We start from the raw sequence: 6,791 nt of genomic DNA on the forward strand, positions 1-6,791 counted from the left end.
TAAAATCTCATACACAGTTGCATGTCTATCTAAAAGTTACATAAATTAATGTTTGATCACTGCTGTGATCATTAAGTGTGAGAATGATGTGGATGTATTTATAGATGGGTTTTAATGGAGGGGGGCGGCTCCCCCCCAACAGTTTTGTGTGTATGTGTCAGATATTTTATCATTTTGTATAATGTGTGTCAGTGTATGGTGTGTGTGTATTTTGCGTGTTTGTTACACATTCATATTTTGTATTGGATTTTCAAAATTTTTCTTCTGCAAAAATCTTCCTTTTTCAGTTTTCAAAGTTTTAGTTTTTCCTGTTAATATCGTCTGTCTTTATTGTGTGTGTGTGTGTGTGTGTGTGTGTGTGTGTGTGTGTGTGTGATATGATTCTTAGTAATGTTGTTCAGATCCTGTATTGTGGTGTTATTTAATATTTTATACCACCTTGTAATTTATAATGTTTTAAATAAAATATAAAAAAAAAATTCATCCTGGCCTACATGCTCTCTTGGATGAATCTTACGATTTTGTTCTGGGTGATTTGCAGTCTATCTTTCAGTTTTTTTTGTCAAGGCAGAGTACCAAGAAGAGCAAGCGTAATCCATATGGCATTGTATAAGGGCTAGACATAGTGTCCTGCGAGCCTCAGTAGGTAGACACTGTGCCTGTCTATACAGGAACTTCAGTCTGGCATTCGCTTTCTTTACTACACTGTTCCCTGTCAGTTCTCCTGACATGCATGGGTCAAAGGAGATTCCCAGATATTTTACTGAGGAAACTGAAGTGATGGATTCCCCATTACACTGGGCATTAAAATTATTTACGTTTCTCAGTTTGTTTCGTGCCAAAGAGAATGGCTTCAGTTTTCCCGAGATGTAATGATAGATTGTTGTCTACTAACCATTTGCTGCAGGACTCCAGTTTCAGTGTTATTACATTAGCTATATCTTGTGGGTCTTTACCTGACACTAACAGAGCACTGTCATCTGCATACAGTAGGTGTTTGCACTTGACACTGATAAGCATGTCGTTAACATAGCATAGAAATGATAAGGGACCCAGAATACTACCTTGGGGAACTCCACATGCTATCGGCAGGGGTTCTGATTCCGTTTTGTTGATTTTAACAATTTGTCTCCTGTTGCTTAGTTCTTTTTGAATAAAGACATGAGATACACTTACTAGTTGACAACTGTTTGGGTTTGCCACTTTATTGGTATAGTATGTTTGAAACTTATCTGAGTCTGTGTTAAAGGTATTTGATGCAGCTGGTAGTTTACTTACTAGTGTTGATGCAACATATGTCAAGTAGGAATTTAAACAATTTGCCACCTTAGATGTTTCGTGGCATACCTCGTTATCGATAGTGAGTACTATGTTAGACCTATCTACTGGCTTATGGCTATACCCCAACTGTTTTAGTTATTGCCAGAGCTTTCTGGGGTTATGCTTATGCTCTTCAATTTTGGAGCAATAGTGCCTTGCCTTTGCTCCTCTTATAAGTCTCTGCACTCTGTTCTTCACCTTCGGAATTCATTTAGTGCTGCAATATCCTGTCTGTTTGCTTTAAATCTTTTTAGCAACTAGTCTCTGAATTCATATTATCTAATATCTCAGTAGTCATCCAGGGTTCAGTTCTCCGTTTAGTCCTAACCTCTTTAACTGGTGCAATATTATCAAGGATGGTAGTGAACATTGTTTTGAATTTTTCTCAAGCATCATTTACGTCCGTGCACCTTGTTATCACTGTCCGGTCACAGACGCTCCTGCTCTCATCAAACAGTCTCCCAACGATCCCCGTTGGGGAGGGAAACCTCTACCATCTCCACGATGTCCCATCGTGTGAGGATTAAACCCAAGACTGCTGTCATCAACGACGCCACGATGCTAGAACTTGCGTCTTCTCTCAACACATGTCTGCGAGTCAAGTTCTCGAGAATTACTTCTCTGAGAGAAGCTTTCATTGTCACCTTTATTGAAGATGAGGAAGCTAACAAGGTACTCACACCTCCTGCAATAAAGACCTTAGACGACCGTGGCTTTACCATCTCCACCTCACCTTATATGCTGGCTAAACGGTCTGTGTTCATGAAACGCTTTGATAAGTTCATCACAACCATGTCTACCGAGGACATTAAGTCATCACTTGAAGACCTAAACACCTGGGCCAAGATTGACTCTGTTGTGAAGATCCCCAACGCTTCCTCGATGCTCAAGATCACGTTTCTTGATGTCCACATGGCAGCCAGAGCGCTGTCTGATGGCCTGGCCATCTACTACTTCATCAACCCTCGACAAATTGAGCCAGAACGCTTCAACCATATAACACCTTGCTGGACGTGCTACTCCTACAATCATTCAACTACCGACTGTCATGTGAAGAACAAGATCTGTTCCACCTGTGGGTCTGAAGGTCACGACCTTCGTTCCTGCACCACTACTTCTGCTCCCACCTGCATCAATTGTAAGTGACCACCATACTTTGGCAGCCAAATGTCCTGTTCGTAAGGAGATCCTTTCAAAGAAGACAACAAGAAACTTTCCTACTTATGCTGCAATAGCCAAGCTTCAGTCTACAACCACCAAGATTTTACAAGCCACTCAGCAGCCTCCACCAACCACCGCCTCTCCTCTACCAGACGATATCTCAACAAAATTTTATTACTGCATGATGTATACATACATGCAAAATGCAGCACACCCGGGTTCTTTCAACACATCTATAAATGAACTTCTTGCCCTTAACAATATGCCATCATTCAGCTTCCCAGCTAGTCCTCCTTCAGCTGATATTTTGAATATAATTCCGAATATCGTCAGCTTCGAGGCACCAGATGACTTGCAAGATATGTTACCTGCAGATGCCACCTGCTCTACTTCGGAATCCACCAATGAGTGACCACCTCCACCTCAAGCCACCACCACTTTCATGGACCAATCAGAGGCCTCACTGCTGTCGAGCCTCCACCAATTCCCGCCAGTGAGAAACCACCACCTTCCACCACCAACTAATCACCGACCTCCACTGCCTACTCCCTCAGTCAGAAACAAAAGACTCCTCATATGCTACCACAAGCACATAAATTCTCGAATCCCAACAACAATAAGGTAACTTTAAAATTAATACTCGAGACACCTGAGGAGGCCAAACTTGTGTGTCAAAATGGCTTCAAATGTTTCAGTACCAGATGTACATCTGACCAAATTTCTATGGAACGCTTTGTCAGTGTGACACAATGTTTCAAGTGTTATGCCTTTGGTCATAACAACAACAAATGCAGTACACAAGGGCAAATTTGTAGCATTTGCTCTGGCCAACATTCGTATCGTGATTGTACCAATAAAAATTCACCTAAATGTGTCCTCTGTAATGGAAAACATCATGCTGTTTCTGCTATTTGTCCTGAAAGAAAAAAGGAAATGCAGAAAATTCTTGACGCCAAGAAACTATCCACTTCTAAGAAGACCACTCCTCAGGCACCGCCAACCATGTCCCAAGCTTCCTTCCCAGCTCTGCCTGGATCAAATGGGACTCCTCAGGTCTCTACCAATGGTTCCAATGTTTGGAATTCTGCCCCTCTTGGAGCGCCCCAATCTAACCCTCACTTACAACAGACACAACAACAAGGTTCAGTCGCATCTCATATGTCTCGGGTATCCACAGACGGGGATATAACGAGAGCACAACTAATGTACTTGTTGGCCAAAGACATAGCAGGTGGTGACATGCAACTCTGCTCTCAGGTTTTAAATGATCTGTTAATGGATAATGGGATCACTCCCATCACTATCCCTGAAAATGTGAAGGCTATTATGACCCAGCCTTCTCATAACAAGAAGTATGTACCATACTCTACATCTAAAAATAAGCCTAAGTCATCCCTGGCCCAGGGATCGTCCTCCTCGCAAACCCAGGTTGTCAACTCTCAACCCAATAAGTCAACACCTGAACATAACAATGCCCCAGAAAGTGGTGCCTACTCTCCCGCTATTGTAGCTGATCCTGTTGAACAGGAACTTTCCCAAGGTAACTCACCTTGCCTATCTAATATTCCCTTGGAGCCTACACAGTCTCCCATTAACTCTCACGAGCCTCTGCTTCCTGAAACTGAGAATAGCATTCCTCAGTTTTATGATGATGACTCTAACGACTCTAACGATTCTAATGAGTCTGTTAATATTACTGCCTCTAGTGAAGATGATGGCATTTTTAATACACAAGCAACTACGCAGCAGTTCCCTCCTCCCCTTGACGAGTCCAGCAGGGATAGTGTAGATACAACACATGACATTACTTGCAGGCGTTCAGAACGCAGTGTACGAGCGAAGAAAAAGAAATAATGGGGATTACAATTTTCCAACTTAATGTTCAACATTTCTTTAATAACCGTTACCTCCTTGAGGTTGAACTACATAATTACAATCCCGATGTTATACTCTTGAACGAGACAGCTGCAAGAGTTGATCAACATATTAAATTACGTGGTTACTCTACTGTGGAGAAATCGAGAGGACCCTTTAGTGGTGTAGCCATCTTAGTTAAATTAGGATATACATTTAAAAATATTCATGTTGATGAAGATAACATTCTTGCAATAGAACTAACAACGTCTCATGGACAACTGGTGATAGTAACTGGATATTTTCCCCCGAGACAACAATATATATAGTCAATTCCTCTACATAGGATATTAAGCAGAAATATTCCAACAATTCTAGCGGGAGATTTTAATGCTCATCACCCTGCCCTCTTCAACTGTGGAGCTGGTATTCCACTGGGTGACTTAAAAGGTAAACAACTATTTAATATCATGACAGCTAGAAACTTGTCATTTCAAGGCCCATTCTTTAAATCGTACATTGGACCTCATCCAGGGACACCAGATATAGTACTGACAAACAGAGACTGTGACATCTTTCACTGTCGTATATCTCCTGGTGGAAACGTAGGATCTGACCATATCCCTGTTATAATACAACTACAAACTTCTCCATTTAGAATACCTGTACCTCCTACACCCAATCTTAACACCCTAGGATTTGACCCCTTCAGGGCATTTCTGGGTGACGATGAAATTGTCACTGGAAAATCTACCTTCCACTGCAATTGATGATGCAATCAGGTCCCTGCATAATCGAATAATTGAAGCTACTAATGCAACTTGTCAATTAGCTTCCACAAAGATATACCAACAATATAAACCTACTAGGGAAATTAGAGACAATTTAAGAAATTATCAAGCAGAATGTCGAAGGCATCTTCAAACGCAACAACCACCAGCAGCTACACTGCACCGATTAAGGCAAGAATTAATTAACATGATTAGTCATCACAAACGGGACTTATGGAAATTTCTAGTTCTTCAAGCTAATCAATATAAACGTGAACCAGCAAAATTTTGGAGTAAGATCCGATAACTTTTAGGGGCAAAGCACAAGGCTCCTAACTACCTAGTTCGTACCTTCACTGATGAGGATGATGAAGATGTTGAAATTAAACTTGACGATCCACAGGACCAGGCTAATTTGATGGGTGATGTATGGGAGAAAATTTTCTCCCACAATAACAGTCGTCAATTTAACAATAATCATTATCAGTTAGTAAATGAATGGAGAGATGAGAACTTGGATGATCTACAACCACTACCTACCATCGATACTTCAACTCTTGAAGATACCCACCCGCTTACTAGACCTATTACATTACTAGAGATAAGTCAGGTTATTGGAAGAATGCGAAATAGAGCCCCTGGCCTCTCTGGAATAACAATGAAACAAATAAAGTACCTACCTAGAAATTGCAAACAGTCCTTGGTAAATATCTTTAATGCCATCTTGGCCTCAGGACATTTTCCAGTTGTTTTTAAGACTACTAGAATGATCTTTCTTGCTAAGCCCAATAAAGACATCCACCAACCTGGGAACTATAGACCTATATCTTTACTTGAAGTCACTGGAAAAGTTCTTGAGAAAGTCATCTCCAACAGATTGAATTACTATATGGAGTTTAATCACTTGTTTACTGAAAAACAATTTGGCTTTAGAACACATAGAGGTACCAATCATGCAATAAATGTTATTTTTGACACTGTAGCAAGTCTAAAACAGCAGGGCAATCTTGCCTTAATTGCCACCAGAGATGTTCATAAAGCTTTTGATAGCTTATGGCATGATGGCCTTATATACAAACTCATTGACCTACCAGACCATAACTGGACTTTTCTCAGAGTAATTTATAATTTCTTAACTCAAAGAAAAATCATTCCCACCTTTCATGGCAAGTCGACAGAACCTTTTATACCGACGGCTGGTGTCCCACAAGGTTCTTGTCTCAGTCCACTTCTGTTTAACATTTATGTGAATGACCTTCCTCAACCAGAGTTTAATGACACAATTGTGACACAGTTTGCAGATGATGTTATTCATGTCGTCTCATCAACTCCAGTAACAGGAAAATACAAGTATGAGAGAGTCATAGAAAAAATGAATATTGAACTTCGTCGAACATCTAATTGGGAGAAGAAATGGAGAATTACGACTAATCCTGACAAGGTCCTTGTTAGCACGATAGGATGTTTTGCATCAACCATCGAAGATAAAGGGGGTATCTCCATCAGAGGTACACCTGTAGCCATTAGAAACCCTAACAAGATTTTGGGATATGAAATAGACAGGCTGCTCCACTCAACATCTCATGTAACTAAAAAGATCAACACAGCCAAAGCCGGTCTTAGCAGACTCTTTCGATTCAATCAAGCCCCTCAACATGTCAAAAAACATCTGTATAAAATGATAAT

General features: G+C 40.7%; 1 protein-coding gene across 1 annotated transcript in view; it reads right to left on the reverse strand.

The window, feature by feature from the left end:
* LOC128703158 (uncharacterized) overlaps positions 1-6,791 on the reverse strand; it is a 65,209-nt gene that overhangs the window by 19,596 nt on the left and 38,822 nt on the right. The window lies entirely within an intron of this gene.

This window comes from Cherax quadricarinatus, chromosome 85 (genome assembly GCF_038502225.1).
Source record: "Cherax quadricarinatus isolate ZL_2023a chromosome 85, ASM3850222v1, whole genome shotgun sequence".
Classification (NCBI taxonomy): Eukaryota; Metazoa; Arthropoda; class Malacostraca; order Decapoda; family Parastacidae; genus Cherax; species Cherax quadricarinatus.